Source organism: Anser anser (genome assembly GCF_964211835.1).
Source record: "Anser anser genome assembly, contig: HAP1_SCAFFOLD_47, whole genome shotgun sequence".
Lineage (NCBI taxonomy): Eukaryota > Metazoa > Chordata > Aves > Anseriformes > Anatidae > Anser > Anser anser.
In genome coordinates, this window is record NW_028153836.1 from 631,982 (window position 1) to 648,274 (window position 16,293).

Here is a 16,293-nt window from a genome sequence, read left to right on the forward strand (position 1 = left end):
CCATTAGTTCCAGTGCATTCTATGGACTCATTGCAGTGCATCCCCAGTGGTGCCAGTGCACTCTCTGCACTCACTGCACTGCATCCCCAGTGGTGCCAGGGCACTCTCCGGACTCACTGCAGTGCATCCGCAGTGGTGCCAGTGCACTCTTTCGAGTCACTGCAGTGCATCCCCAGTGGTGCCAGTGCACTCTCTGGACTCACTGCAGTGCATCCCCAGTGGTGCCAGTGCACTCTCTGGACTCACGGCACTGCATCCCCAGTGGTGCCACTGCACTCTCCGGAATCACTGCACTGCATCCCCAGTGGTGTCAGTGCACTCTCTGGACTCACTGCAGTGCATCCCCAGTGGTGCCCGTGCACTCTCTGGACTCACTGCACTGCATCCCCAGTGGTGCCAGTGCACTCTCTGGACTCACTGCATTGCAGCCCCTGAGGTGCCAGTGCACTCTCTGGACTCACTGCACTGCATCCCCAAGGTGCCAGTGCACTCTCTGCACTCACTGCACTGCATACCCAGTGGTGCCACTGCACTCTCCGGAATCACTGCACTGCATCCCCAGTGGTGTCAGTGCACTCTCTGGACTCACTGCACTGCATCCCCAGTGGTGCCAGGGCACTCTCTGGACTCACTGCACTCCATCCCCAGTGGTGCCAGTCCACTCTCTGGACTCACTGCACTGCATCCCCAGTGGTGCCAGTGGACTCTCTGCACTCATGCACTGCATACCCAGTGGTGCCAGTGCACTCTTTGGACTCACTGCACTGCATGAACAATGGTGCCAGTGCACTCTCTGGACTCACTGCACTGCATCACCTGTGGTGCCAGTGCACTCTCTGGACTCACTGCACTGCATCCCCAGTAGTGCCAGTGCACTCTGTGGACTCACTGCGCTGCATCCCCAGTGGTGCCAGTGCACTCTCTGGACTCACTGCACTGCATCCCCAGTGGTGCCAGTGCACTCTCTGCACTCACTGCAGTGCATCCCCAGTGGTGCCAGTGCACTCTCTGAGTCACTGCACTGCATTCCCAGTGGTGCCAGTGCACTCTCTGGACTCACTGCAGTGCATCCGCAGTGGTACCAGTGCACTCTCTGGACTCACTGCACTGCAACCCCAGTGGTGCCAGTGCACTCTCTGGACTCACGACAGTTCATCCCCAGTAGAGCCAGTGCACTCTCTGGACTCACTGCACTGCATCCCCAGTGGTGCCAGTGCACTCTCTGGACTCACTGCACTCCATCCCCACTGGTGCCAGTCCACTCTCTGGACTCACTGCACTGCATCCCCAGTGGTGCCAGTGGACTCTCCGCACTCATGCACTGCATACCCAGTGGTGCCAGTGCACTCTTTGGACTCACTGCACTGCATGAACAGTGGTGCCAGTGCACTCTCTGGACTCACTGCACTGCATCCCCAGTGGTGCCAGTGTAGTCTCTGGACTCACTGTAGTGCATCCCCAATGGTGCCAGTGCAATCTCAGGACTCACTGCAGTGCAGCTCCAGTTGGTGCCAGTGCAGTCTCTGGACTCACTGCACTGCATCCCCAGTGGTGCCAGTGCACTCTCTGGACTCACTGCAGTGCATCAACAGTGGTGCCTGTGCACTCTCTGGAGTCACTGCAGTGTATCCCCAGTGGTGCCAGTGCACTCTCTGGACTCACTGAACTGCATCTCCAGTGGTGCCAGAGCACTCTCTGGACTCACTGCAGTGCATTCCCAGTGCTGCCAGTGCACTCTCTGGACTCACTGCACTGCATCGCCAGTGGTGCCAGTGCACTCTCTGGACTCACTGCACTGCATCACCAGTGGTGCCAGTGCACTCTCTGGACTCAGTGCACTGCATCCCCAGTGGTGGCAGTGCACTCTGGAGTCACTGCACTGCATCCCCAGTGGTGCCAGTGCACTCTCTGGACTCACTGCATTGCATCCCCAGTGGCGCCAGTGCACTCTCTGGACTCACTGCACTGCATCCCCAGTGGTGCCACTGCACTCTCTGGACTCACTGCACTGCATCACCATTGGTGCCAGGGCACTCTCCGGACTCACTGCAGTGCATCCGCAGTGGTGCCAGTGCACTCTTTCGAGTCACTGCAGTTCATCCCCAGTGGTGCCAGTGCACTCTCTGGACTCACTGCAGTGCATCCCCAGTGGTGCCAGTGCACTCTCTGGACTCACTGCAGTGCATCTCCAGTGGTGCTAGTGCACTCTCTGGACTCACAGCACTGCATCCCCAGTGGTGCCAGTGCACTCTCTGGAGTCACAGCACTGCATCAACAGTGGTGCCTCTGCACTCTCTGGAGTCACTGCACTGCATCCCCAGTGGTGCCAGTGCACTCTCTGGACTCACTGCAGTGCATCCCCAGTGGTGCCAGTGCACTCTCTGGACTCACTGCAGTGCATCCCCAGTGGTGCCAGTGCACTCTCTGGACTCACTGCAGTGCATCCCAAGTGCTGCCAGTGCACTCTCCGGACTCACTGCACTGCATCCCCAAGGTGCCAGTGCACTCTCCGGAATCACTGCAGTGCATCCCCAGTGGTGCCAGTGCACTCTCTGGACTCACTGCGCTGCATCCACAGTGGTGCCAGTGCACTCTCTGGACTCACTGCATTGCATCCCCAGTGGTGCCAGTGCACTCTCTGGACTCACTGCACTGCATCCCCAGTGGTGCCAGGGCACTCTCTGGACTCACTGCAGTGCATCCCCAGTGGTGCCAGTGCACTCTCTGCCCTCACTGCAGTGCATCCCCAGTGGTGCCAGTGCACTCTCTGCACTCACTGCAGTGCACCCCCAGTGCTGCCAGTGCACTGTCTGGACTCACTGCACTGCATCCCCAGTGGTGCCAGTGTACTCTCTGGACTCAACTGCACTGCATCCCCAGTGCTGCCAGTGCACTCTCTGGACTCACTGCAGTGCATCCCCAGTGGTGCCAGTGCACTCTCTGGACTCACTGCAGTGCATCCCCAGTGGTGCCAGTGCACTCTCTGGACTCACTGCACTGCATCCGCAGTGGTGCCAGTGCACTCTCTGGACTTACTGCACTTCATCCCCAGTGGTGCCAGTGCACTCTCTGGACTCACTGCATTGCATCCCCAGTGGTGCCAGTGCACTCTCTGGACTCACTGCACTGCATCCCCAGTGGTGCCACTGCACTCTCTGGACTCCCTGCACTGCATCACCATTGGTGCCAGTGCACTCTCCGGACTCACGGCAGTGCATCCGCAGTGGTGCCAGTGCACTCTTTCGAGTCACTGCAGTGCATCCCCAGTGGTGCCAGTGCACTCTCTGGACTCACTGCACTGCATCCCCAGTGGTGCCAGTGCACTCTCTGGAATCACTGCAGTGCATCCCTAGTGGTGCCAGTGCACTCTCTGGACTCACTGCACTGCATCCCCAGTGGTGCCAGTGCACTCTCTGGACTCCCTGCACTGCATCACCATTGGTGCCAGTGCACTCTCCGGACTCACTGCAGTGCATCCGCAGTGGTGCCAGTGCACTCTCCGGACTCACTGCAGTGCGTCCCCAGTGGTGCCAGTGCACTCTCTGGACTCACTGCAGTGCATCCCCAGTGGTGCCAGTGCACTCTCTGCACTCACTGCACTGCATCACCAGTGGTGCCAGTGCACTCTCTGGACTCACTGCACTGCATCCCCACTGGTGCCAGTGCACTCTCTGGACTCACTGCACTGCATCCCCAGTGGTGCCAGTGCACTCTCTGGAGTCGCAGCACCGCATCAACAGTGGTGCCTCTGCACTCTCTGGAGTCACTGCACTGCATCCCCAGTGCTGATAATGCACTCTCTGGACTCACTGCAGTGCATCCCCAGTGGTGCCAGTGCACTCTCTGGACTCACTGCAGTGCATCCCCAGTGGTGCCAGTGCACTCTCTGGACTCACTGCACTGCATCCCCAGTGGTGCCAGTGCACTCTCTGGACTCACTGCACTTCATCCCCAGTGGTGCCAGTGCACTCTCTGGACTCACTGCATTGCATCCCCAGTGGTGCCAGTGCACTCTCTGGACTCACTGCACTGCATCCCCAGTGGTGCCAGTGCACTCTCTGGACTCACTGCACTGCATTCCCTTTTGTGCCAGTGCACTCTCTGCACTCACTGCACTGCATCCCCAGTGGTGCCAGTGCACTCTCTGGACTCACTGCACTGCATCCCCAGTGGTGCCAGTGCACTCTCTGGACTCACTGCACTGCATCCCCAGTGGTGCCAGTGCACTCTCTGCACTCACTGCACTGCATCAACAGTGTTCCCAGAGCACTCTCTGGACTCACTGCAGTGCATCCCCAGTGGTGCCAGTGCACTCTCTGGACTCACTGCAGTGCATTCCCAGTGGTGCCAGTGCACTCTCTGGACTCACTGCACTGCATCCCCAGTGGTGCCACTGCACTCTCTGGACTCACTGCACTGCATCAACATTGGTGCCAGGGCACTCTCCGGACTCACTGCAGTGCATCCGCAGTGGTGCCAGTGCACTCTCTGGACTCACTGCACTGCATCCCCAGTGGTGCCAGTGCACTCTCTGGACTCACTGCACTGCATCCCCAGTGCTGACAGTGCACTCTCTGGACTCACTGCACTGCATCCACAGTGCTGACAGTGCACTCTCTGGACTCACTGCACTGCATCCCCAGTGGTGCCAGTGCACTCTCTGGACTCACTGCACTGCATCCCCAGTGGTGCCAGTGCACTCTCCGGACTCACTGCAGTGCATCCCCAGTGGTGCCAGTGCACTCTCTGGACTCACTGCAGTGCATCCCCAGTGGTGCCAGTGCACTCTCTGCACTCACTGCACTGCATCCCCAGTGGTGCCAGTGCACTCTCTGCACTCACTGCACTGCATCCCCGGTGTCCCAGAGCACTCTCTGGACTCACCGAGGTGCATCCCCAGTGGTGCCAGTGCACTCTCTGGACTCACCGCACTGCATCCCCAGTGGTGCCAGTGCACTCTCTGGACTCACTGCAGTGCAGCCCCTGAGGTGCCAGTGTACTCTCTGGATCACTGCACTGCATCACCATTGGTGCCTGGGCACTCTCCGGACTCACTGCAGTGCATCCCCAGTGGTGCAAGTGCACTCTTTCGAGTCACTGCACTGCATCCCCAGTGGTGCCAGTGCATTCTCTGGACTCACTGCAGTGCATCCCCATTGGTGCCAGTGCAGTCTCTGGAGTCACTGCAGTGCATCCGCAGTGGTGCCAGTGCACTCTCTGGACTCACTGCACTGCATCCCCAGTGCTGACAGTGCACTCTCTGGACTCACTGCACTGCATCCCCAGTGGTGCCAGTGCACTCTCTGGACTCACTGCAGTGCATCTCCTTTTGCGCCAGTGCACTCTCTGGACTCACTGCACTGCATCCCCAGTGGTGCCAGTGCACTCTCTGGACTCACTGCACTGCATCCCCAGTGGTGCCAGTGTACTCTCTGGACTCACTGCACTGCATCCCCAGTGGAGACAGTGCACTCTCTGGACTCACTGCGCTGCATCCCCAGTGGTGCCAGTGCACTCTCTGGACTCACTGCAGTGCATCCCCAGTGGTGCCAGTGCACTCTCTGGACTCACTGCACTGCATCCCCAGTGGTGCCAGTGCACTCTCTGGAGTCACTGTGCTGCATCCCCAGTGGTGCCAGTGCCCTCTGTGGACTCACTGCACTACATCCCCTGTGGGGCCAGTGCACTCTCTGGACTCACTGCAGTGCATCCCCAGTGGTGCGAGTGCACTCTCTGGACTCACCGGGGTGCATCCCCAGTGGTGCCAGTGCACTCTCTGGACTCACCGCACTGCATCCCCAGTGGTGCCAGTGCACTCTCTGGACTCACTGCAGTGCATCCCCAGTGGTGCCAGTGCACTCTGTGGACTCACTGCAGTGCATCCCCAGTGTTGCCAGTGCACTCTCTGGAGTCACTGCACTGCATCCCCAGTGGTGCCAGTGCACTCTCTGGACTCACTGAAGTGCATCCCCAGTGGTGCCAGTGCACTCTCTGGACTCACTGCAGTGCATCCCCAGTGGCGCCAGTGCACTCTCTGGACTCACTGCACTGCATCCCATTGGTGCTAGTGCACTCTCTGGACTCACTGCACTGCATCCCCAGTGGTGCCAGTGCACTCTCTGGACTCACTGCACTGCATCCCCAGTGGTGCCAGTGCACTCTCTGGACTCACTGCAGTGCATCCCGAGTGGTGCCAGTGCACTCTCTGGACTCACTGCAGTGCTTCCGCACTGGTGCCAGTGCACTCTCTGCACTCACTGCACTGCATCAACAGTGGTGCCTCTGCACTCTCTGGAGTCACTGCACTGCATCCCCAGTGGTGCCAGTGCACTCTATAGACTCACTGTAGTGCATCCCCAGTGGTGCCAGTGCACTCTCTGGACTAACTGCACTGCGTCCCCAGTGGTGCCAGTGCACTCTCTGGACTCACTGCAGTGCATCCCTTGTGGTGCCTTTGCACTCTCAGGACTCACTGCACTGCATCCCCAGTGGTGCCAGTGCACTCTCTGGACTCACTGCACTGCATCCCCAGTGGTGCCAGTGCACTCTCTGGACTCACTGCACTGCATCCCCAATGGTGCCACTGCACTCTCTGGACTCACAGCAGTGCATCCCCAGTGGTGCCAGTGCAACTACTGGACTCACTGCAGTGTAGCTCAGTGGTGCCAGTGCACTCTCTGGACTCACTGCACTGCATCCCCAGTGGTGCCAGTGCACTCTCTGGACTCACTGCACTGCATCCCCAGTGGTGCCAGTGCACTGTCTGGACTCACTGCAGTGTATCGCCATTGGAGCCGGTGCACTCTCTGGACTCACTAAACTGCATCCCCAGTGGTGCCAGAGAACTCTCTGGTCTCACTGCAGTGCATCCCCAGTGGTGCCAGTGCACTCTCTGGACTCACTGCATCCCCAGTGGTGCCAGGGCACTCTCTGGACTCACAGCACTGCATCCCCACTGGTGCCAGTGCACTCTCTGGACTCACTGCACTAAAACCCCAGTGGTGCCAGTGCAGTCTCTGGACTCACTGCACTGCATCCCCAGTGGTGCCAGTGCACTCTCTGGACTCACCGGGGTGCATCCCCAGTGGTGCCAGTGCACTCTCTGGACCCACTGCAGTGCATCCCCACTGGTGCCAGTGCACTCTCTGGACTCACTGCACTGCATCCCCAATGGTGCCACTGCACTCTCTGTAGTCACTGCACTGCGTCCCCAGTGGTGCCAGTGCACTCTCTGGACTCACTGCAGTGTATCCCCTGTGGTGCCAGTGCACTCTGTGGACTCACTGCACTGCATCCCAGTGGTGCCAGTGCACTCTCTGGACTCACTGCACTGCATCCCCAAGGTGCCAGTGCACTCTCTGGACTCAACTGCACTGCATCCCCAGTGCTGCCAGTGCACTCTCTGGACTCACTGCAGTGCATCCGCAGTGGTGCCAGTGCACTCTCTGGAATCACTGCAGTGCATCCCCAGTGGTGCCAGTGCACTCTCTGGAATCACTGCACTGCATCCCCAGTGCTGACAGTGCACTCTCTGGACTCAGTGCACTGCATCCCCAGTGGTGCCAGTGCACTCTCTTGACTCACTGCACTGCATCCCCAGTGGTGCCAGTGCACTCTCTGGACTCACTGCACTGCATCCCCAGTGGTTCCAGTGCACCCTCTGGACTCACTGCACTGCATCCCCAGTGGTGCCAGTGCACTCTCTGCACTCACTGCACTGCATCCCCGGTGTTCCCAGAGCATTCTCTGGACTCACTGCACTGCATCCCCAGTGGTGCCAGTGCACTCTCTGGACTCACTGCAGTGCAGCCCCTGAGGTGCCAGTGTACTCTCTGGACTCACTGCACTGCATCCCCAGTGGTGCCAGTGCACTCTCTGCACTCACTGCAGTGCATCCCCAGTGGTGCCAGGGCACTCTCTGGACTCACTGCACTGCATCCCCTGTGGTGCCAGTACACTCTCTGGACTCACTGCAGTGCATCCCCAGTGGTGCCAGTGTACTCTCTGGACTCACTGCACTGCATCACCAGCGGTGCCAGTGCACTCTCTGGACTCACTGCACTGCATCCCCAGTGGTGCCAGTGCACTTTCTGGAGTCACTGCAGTGCATCCCCTTTTGTGCCAGTGCACTCTCTGCACTCACTGCAGTGCATCCCCAGAAGTGCCAGTGCACTCTCTGGACTCACTGCACTGCAACCCCAGTGGTTCCATTGCACTCTCTGGACTCACTGCAGTGCATCCCCAGTGGTGCCAGTGCACTCTCTGGACTCACTGCACTGCTTCCCCACTGGTGCCAGTGCACTCTCTGGACTCACTGCACTGCATCCCCAGTGGTGCCAGTGCACTCTCTGGACTCACTGCAGTGCATCCCCAGTGGTGCCAGTGCACTCTCTGGACTCACTGCACTGCATCCCCAGTGGTGCCAGTGCACTCTCTGGACTCACTGCACTGCATTCCCAGTAGTGCCAGTGCACTCTATGGACTCACTGCACTGCATCCCCAGTGGAGCCAGTGCACTCTCTGGACCCACTGCAGTGCATCCCCACTGGTGCCAGTGCACTCTCTGGACTCACTGCACTGCATCCCCAATGGTGCCAGTGCACTCTCTGTAGTCACTGCACTGCGTCCCCAGTGGTGCCAGTGCACTCTCTGGACTCACTGCAGTGTATCCCCTGGGGTGCCAGTGCACTCTGTGGACTCACTGCACTGCATCCCAGTGGTGCCAGTGCACTCTCTGGACTCACTGCACTGCATCCCCAAGGTGCCAGTGCACTCTCTGGACTCAACTGCACTGCATCCCCAGTGCTGCCAGTGCACTCTCTGGACTCACTGCACTGCATCCCCAGTGGTGCCAGTGCACTCTCTGGACTCACTGCAGTGCATCCCCAGTGGTGCCAGTGCACTCTCTGGACTCACTGCACTTCATCCCCAGTGTTGCCAGTGCACTCTCTGGACTCACTGCATTGCATCCCCAGTGGTGCCAGTGCACTCTCTGGACTCACTGCACTGCATCCCCAGTGGTGCCACTGCACTCTCTGGACTCACTGCACTGCATCACCATTGGTGCCAGGGCACTCTCCAGACTCACTGCAGTGCATCCGCAGTGGTGCCAGTGCACTCTTTCGAGTCACTGCAGTGCATCCCCAGTGGTGCCAGTGCACTCTCTGGACTCACTGCACTGCATCCCCAGTGGTGCCAGTGCACTCTCTGGAATCACTGCAGTGCATCCCCAGTGGTGCCAGTGCACTCTCTGGACTCACTGCACTGCATCCCCAGTGGTGCCAGTGCACTCTCTGGACTCACTGCATTGCATCCCCAGTGGTGCCAGTGCACTCTCTGGACTCACTGCACTGCATCCCCAGTGGTGCCACTGCACTCTCTGGACTCACTGCACTGCATCACCATTGGTGCCAGTGCACTCTCTGGACTCACTGCAGTGCATCCGCAGTGGTGCCAGTGCACTCTTTTGAGTCACTGCAGTGCATCCCCAGTGGTGCCAGTGCACTCTCTGGACTCACTGCAGTGCATCCCCAGTGGTGCCAGTGCACTCTCTGCACTCACTGCACTGCATCCCCAGTGCTGCCACTGCACTCTCTGGACTCACTGCAGTACATCCCCAGTCGTGCCTGTGCACTCTCTTGAGTCACTGCACTGCATCCCCAGTGGAGCCAGTGCACTCTATGGAATAACTGCACTGCATACCCAGTGGTGCCAGTGCACTCTCTGGACTCACTGCACTGCATCCCCAGTGGTGCCAGTGCACTCTCTGGACTCACTGCACTGCATCCCGTGTGGTTCCAGTGCACTCTCTGGATCACTGCACTGCATCACCATTGGTGCCAGTGCACTCTCCGGACTCACTGCAGTGCATCCCCAGTGGTGCCAGTGCAGTCTTTCGAGTCACTGCACTGCATCCCCAGTGGTGCCAGTGCACTCTCTGGACTCACTGCACTGCATCCCCAGTGGTGCCAGGGTACTCTCTGGACTCAGTGCACTGCTTCCCCAGTGGTGCCACTGTACTCTCTGGACTCACTGCACTGCATCCCCAGTGGTGCCAGTGCACTCTCTAGAGTCACTGCACTGCATCCCCAGTGGTGCCAGTGCACTCTCTGGACTCACTGCACTGCATCCCCAGTGGTGCCAGTGAACTCTCTGGACTCACTGCAGTGCATCCCTTGTGGTGCCTTTGCACTCTCAGGACTCACTGCACTGCATCCCCAGTGGTGCCAGTGCACTCTCTGGAGTCACAGCACTGCATCAACAGTGGTGCCTCTGCACTCTCTGGAGTCACGGCACTGCATCCCCAGTGGTGCCAGTGCACTCTCTGGACTCACTGCACTGCATCCCCAGTGGTGCCAGTGCACTCTCTGGACTCACTGCAGTGCATCCCTTGTGGTGCCTTTGCACTCTCAGGTCTCACTACACTGCATCCCCAGTGGTGCCAGGGCACTCTCTGCACTCACTGCACTGCATCAACAGTGGTGCCAGTGCACTCTCTGGACTCACTGCACTGCATCCCCAAGGTGCCAGTGCACTCTCTGGACTCAACTGCACTGCATCCCCAGTGCTGCCAGTGCACTCTCTGGACTCACTACAGTGCATCCCCAGTGGTGCCAGTGCACTCTCTGGACTCACTGCAGTGCATCCCCAATGGTGCCAGTGCACTCTCTGCACTCACTGCACTGCATCACCAGTGGTGCCACTGCACTCTCTGGACTCACTGCAGTACATTCCCAGTCGTGCCTGTGCACTCTCTTGAGTCACTGCACTGCATCCCCAGTGGAGCCAGTGCACTCTATGGAATAACTGCACTGCATACCCAGTGGTGCCAGTGCACTCTCTGGACTCACTGCACTGCATCCCCAGTGGTGCCAGTGCACTCTCTGCACTCACTGCACTGCATCCCGTGTGGTTCCAGTGCACTCTCTGGATCACTGCACTGCATCACCATTGGTGCCAGGGCACTCTCTGGACTCACTGCAGTGCATCACCAGTGGTGCCAGTGCACTCTCTGGACTCACGGCACTACATCCCCAGTGGTGCCAGTGCACTCTCTGGACTCACTGCAGTGCATCCCCAGTGGTGCCAGTGCACTCTCTAGAGTCACTGCACTGCATCCCCAGTGGTGCCAGTGCACTCTCTGGACTCACTGCAGTGCATCCCCAGTGGTGCCAGTGCACTCTCTGGACTCACTGCACTGCATCCCCAGTGGTGCCAGTGAACTCTCTGGACTCTCTGCAGTGCATCCCTTGTGGTGCCTTTGCACTCTCAGGACTCACTGCACTGCATCCCCAGTGGTGCCAGTGCACTCTCTGGAGTCACAGCACTGCATCAACAGTGGTGCCTCTGCACTCTCTGGAGTCACGGCACTGCATCCCCAGTGGTGCCAGTGCACTCTCTGGACTCACTGTAGTGCATCCCCAGTGGTGCCAGTGTACTCTCTGGACTCACTGCACTGCATCCCCAGTGGTGCCAGTGCACTCTCTGGAGTCACAGCACTGCATCAACAGTGGTGCCAGTGCACTCTCTGGACTCACTGCATTGAATCCCCAGTGGTGCCAGTATAGTCTCTGGACTCACAGCAGTGCATCCCCAGTGGTACCAGTGCAACTACTGGACTCACTGCAGTGTAGCTCAGTGGTGCCAGAGCACTCTCTGGACTCACTGCACTGCATCCCCAGTGGTGCCAGTGCACTCTCTGGACTCACTGCAATGTATCGCCATTGGAGCCGGTGCACTATCTGGAATCACTAAACTGCATCCCCAGTGGTGCCAGAGAACACTCTGGTCTCACTGCAGTGCATCCCCAGTGGTGCCAGTGCACTCTCTGGACTCACTGCATCCCCAGTGGTGCCAGGGCACTCTCTGGACTCACAGCACTGCATCCCCATTGGGGCCAGTGCACTCTCTGGACTCACTGCACTAAAACCCCAGTGGTGCCAGTGCAGTCTCTGGACTCACTGCACTGCATCCCCAGTGGTGCCAGTGCACTCTCTGGACTCACTGCAATGCATCCCCAGTGGTGCCAGTGCACTCTCTGGACTCACTGCACTGCATCCCCTGTGGTGCCAGTACACTCTCTGGACTCACTGCACTGCATCCCCAGTGGTGACAGTGTACTCTCTGGACTCACTGCACTGCATCACCAGCGGTGCCAGTGCACTCTCTGGACTCACTGCAGTGCATCCCCAGTGGTGCCAGTGCACTTTCTGGAGTCACTGCAGTGCATCCCCTTTTGTGCCAGTGCACTCTCTGCACTCACTGCACTGCATCCCCAGAAGTGCCAGTGCACTCTCTGGACTCACTGCACTGCATCCCCAGTGGTGCCAGTGCACTCTCTGGACTCACTGCATTGGATCCCCAGTGGTGTCAGTGCACTCTGTGGACTCAGTGCAGTGCATCCCCAGTGGTGCCAGTGCACTCTCTGGACTCACTGCAGTGCATCACCAGTGGTGCCAGTGCACTCTCTGGAGTCACTGCACTGCATCCCCAGCGGTGCCAGTGCACTCTCTGGACTCACTGCAGTGCATCCCCATTGGTGCCAGTGCTCTCTCTGGACTCACTGCACTGCATCCCCAGTGGTGCCAGTGCACTCTCTGGACCCACTGCAGTGCATCCCCACTGGTGCCAGTGCACTCTCTGGACTCACTGCACTGCATCCCCAGTGGTGCCAGTGTACTCTCTGGACTCAGTGCACTGCTTCCCCAGTGGTGCCACTGCACTCTCTGGACTCACTGCAGTGCATCCCCAGTGGTGCCAGTGCACTCTCTGGACTCACTGCACTGCATCCCCAGTGGTGCCAGTGCACTCTCTGGACTCACTGCAGTGCATCCCCTTTTGTGCCAGTGCACTCTCTGTACTCACTGCAGTGCATTCGCAGTGGTGTCAGTGCACTCTCTGGACTCACTGCGTGAATCTCCCGTGATGCCAGTGCACTCTCTGGACTCACTGCACTGCATCCCCAGTGGTGCCAGTTCACTCTCTGGACTCACTGAACTGCATCCCCAGTGGTGCCAGTGCACTCTGTGGACTCACTGCACTGCATCCCAGTGGTGCCTGTGAAGTCTCTGGACTCACTGCAGTGCAACCCCAGTGGTGCCAGTGTAGTCTCTGGACTCACTGCACTACATCCCCAGTGGTGCCAGTGCACTCTCTAGACTCACTGCACTACATCCCCTTTGGTGCCAGTGCACTCTCTGGACTCACTGCAGTGCATCCACTGTGGTGCCATTGCACTCTCAGGACTCACTGCACTGCATCCCCAGTGGTGCCAGTGCACTCTCTGGACTCACTGAAGTGCATCCCCAGTGGAGCCAGTGCTCTCTGTGGACTCACTGCACTGCATCCCCAGTGGTGCCAGTGCACTCTCTGGACTCACTGCAGTGCATCCCCAGTGGTGCCAGTGCACTCTCTGGACTCACTGCAGTGCATCCCCAGTGGTGACAGGGCACTCTCTGTAGTCACTGCGCTGCATCCCCAGTGGTGACAGTGCACTCTCTGGACTCACTGTGCTGCATCCCCAGTGGTGCCAGTGCACTCTCTGGACTCACTGCAGTGTAACCCCTGCGGTGCCTGTGCACTCTGTGCTCTCAGTGCAATGCATCCCCAGTGGTGCCAGCGCAGTCTCTGGACTCACCGCAGTGCAGCCCAAGTGGCGCCAGTGCACTCTCTGGACTCACTGCACTGCATCCCCAGTCGTGCCAGTACACTCTCTGGACTCACTGCAGTGCATCCCCTGTGGTGCCATTGCACTCTCAGGACTCACTGCACTGCATCCCCAGTGGTGCCAGTGCACTCTCTGGTCTCAATGCACTGCATCCCCATTGCTGACAGTGCCCTCTCTGGACTCACTGCACTGCATTCCCAGTGGTGCCAGTGCACTCTCTGGACTCACTGCAGTGCATCCCCAGTGGTGCCAGTGCACTCTCTGGACTCACTGCAGTTCATCCCCAGTGGTGCCAGTGCACTCTCTGGACTCACTGCAGTGCATCCCAAGTGCTGCCAGTGCACTCTCTGGACTCACTGCACTGCATCCCCAGTGGTGCCAGTGCACTCTCTGCCCTCACTGCAGTGCATCCCCAGTGGTGCCAGTGCACTCTCTGCACTCACTGCAGTGCATCCCCAGTGGTGCCAGTGCAATCTCTGGGCTCACCGGGGTGCATCCCCAGTGGTGCCAGTGCACTCTCTGGACTCACTGCAGTGCACCCCCATTGGTGCCAGTGCACTCTCTGGACTCACTGCACTGCATCCCCAGTGGTGCCAGTGCACTCTCTGGAATCACTGCAGTGCATCCCCAGTGGTGCCAGTGCACTCTCTGGACTCACTGCACTGCATCCCCAGTGGTGCCAGTGCACTCTCTGGACTCACTGCACTGCATCCCCAGTGGTGCCACTGCACTCTCTGGTCTCACTGCACTGCATCACCATTGGTGCCAGTGCACTCTCCGGACTCACTGCAGTGCATCCGCAGTGGTGCCAGTGCACTCTTTTGAGTCACTGCAGTGCATCCCCAGTGGTGCCAGTGCACTCTCTGGACTCACTGCACTGCATCCCCAGTGGTGCCAGTGCACTCTCTGCACTCACTGCACTGTATCACCAGTGGTGCCAGTGCACTCTCTGGACTCACTGCAGTGCATCCCCAGTGGTGCCAGTGCACTCTCTGGACTCACTGCACTGCATCCCCAAGGTGCTGACAGTGCACTCTCTGGACCCACTGCACTGCATCACCAGTGGTGGCAGTGTACTCTCTGGACTCACTGCACTGCATCCCCAATGGAGACAGGGCACTCTCTGTAGTCACTGCGCTGCATCCCCAGTGGTTCCAGGGCACTCTCTTGACTCACAGCACTGCAACTCCAGTGGTGCCAGTGCACTCTCTGGACTCACTGCGCTGCATCCCCAGTGGTGCCAGTGCACTCTCTGGTCTCACTGCACTACATCCCCTGTGGGGCCAGTGCACTCTCTGGACTCACTGCAGTGCATCCCCAGTGGTGCGAGTGCACTCTCTGGACTCACCGGGGTGCATCCCCAGTGGTGCCAGTGCACTCTCTGGACTCACTGCACTGCATCCCCAGTGGTGCCAGTGCACTCTCTGGACTCACTGCACTGCATCCCCAGTGGTGCCAGTGTACTCTCTGGACTCACTGCAGTGCATCCCCAGTGTTGCCAGTGCACTCTCTGGAGTCACTGCACTGCATCCCCAGTGGTGCCAATGCACTCTCTGGACTCACTGCACTGCATCCCCAGTGGTGCCAGTGCACTCTCTGGACTCACTGCAGTGCATCCCCAGTGGCGCCAGTGCACTCTCTGGACTCACTGCACTGCATCCCATTGGTGCTAGTGCACTCTCTGGACTCACTGCACTGCATCCCCAGTGGTGCCAGTGCACTCTCTGGACTCACTGCACTGCATCCCCAGTGGTGCCAGTGCACTCTCTGGACTCACTGCAGTGCATCCCCAGTGGTGCCAGTGCACTCTCTGGACTCACTGCAGTGCTTCCGCACTGATGCCAGTGCACTCTCTGCACTCACTGCACTGCATCAACAGTGGTGCCTCTGCACTCTCTGGAGTCACTGCACTGCATCCCCAGTGGTGCCAGTGCACTCTCTGGACTCACTGTAGTGCATCCCCAGTGGTGCCTGTGCACTCTCTGGACTCACTGCACTGCATCCCCAGTGGTGCCAGTGCACTCTCTGGACTCACTGCAGTGCATCCCTTGTGGTGCCTTTGCACTCTCAGGACTCACTGCACTGCATCCCCAGTGGTGCCAGTGCACTCTCTGGACTCACTGCACTGCATCCCCAGTGGTGCCAGTGTAGTCTCTGGACTCACAGCAGTGCATCCCCAGTGGTGCCAGTGCAACTACTGGACTCACTGCAGTGTAGCTCAGTGGTGCCAGTGCACTCTCTGGACTCACTGCACTGCATCCCCAGTGGTGCCAGTGCACTCTCTGGACTCACTGCACTGCATCCCCAGTGGTGCCAGTGCACTGTCTGGACTCACTGCAGTGTATCGCCATTGGAGCCGGTGCACTCTCTGGACTCACTGAACTGCATCCCCAGTGGTGCCAGAGAACTCTCTGGTCTCACTGCAGTGCATCCCCAGTGGTGCCAGTGCACTCTCTGGACTCACTGCATCCCCAGTGGTGCCAGTGAACTCTCTGGACTCACTGCACTAAAACCCCAGTGGTGCCAGTGCAGTCTCTGGACTCACTGCACTGCATCCCCAGTGGTGCCAGTGCACTCTCTGGACTCACCGGGGTGCATCCCCAGTGGTGCCAGTGCACTCTCTGGAC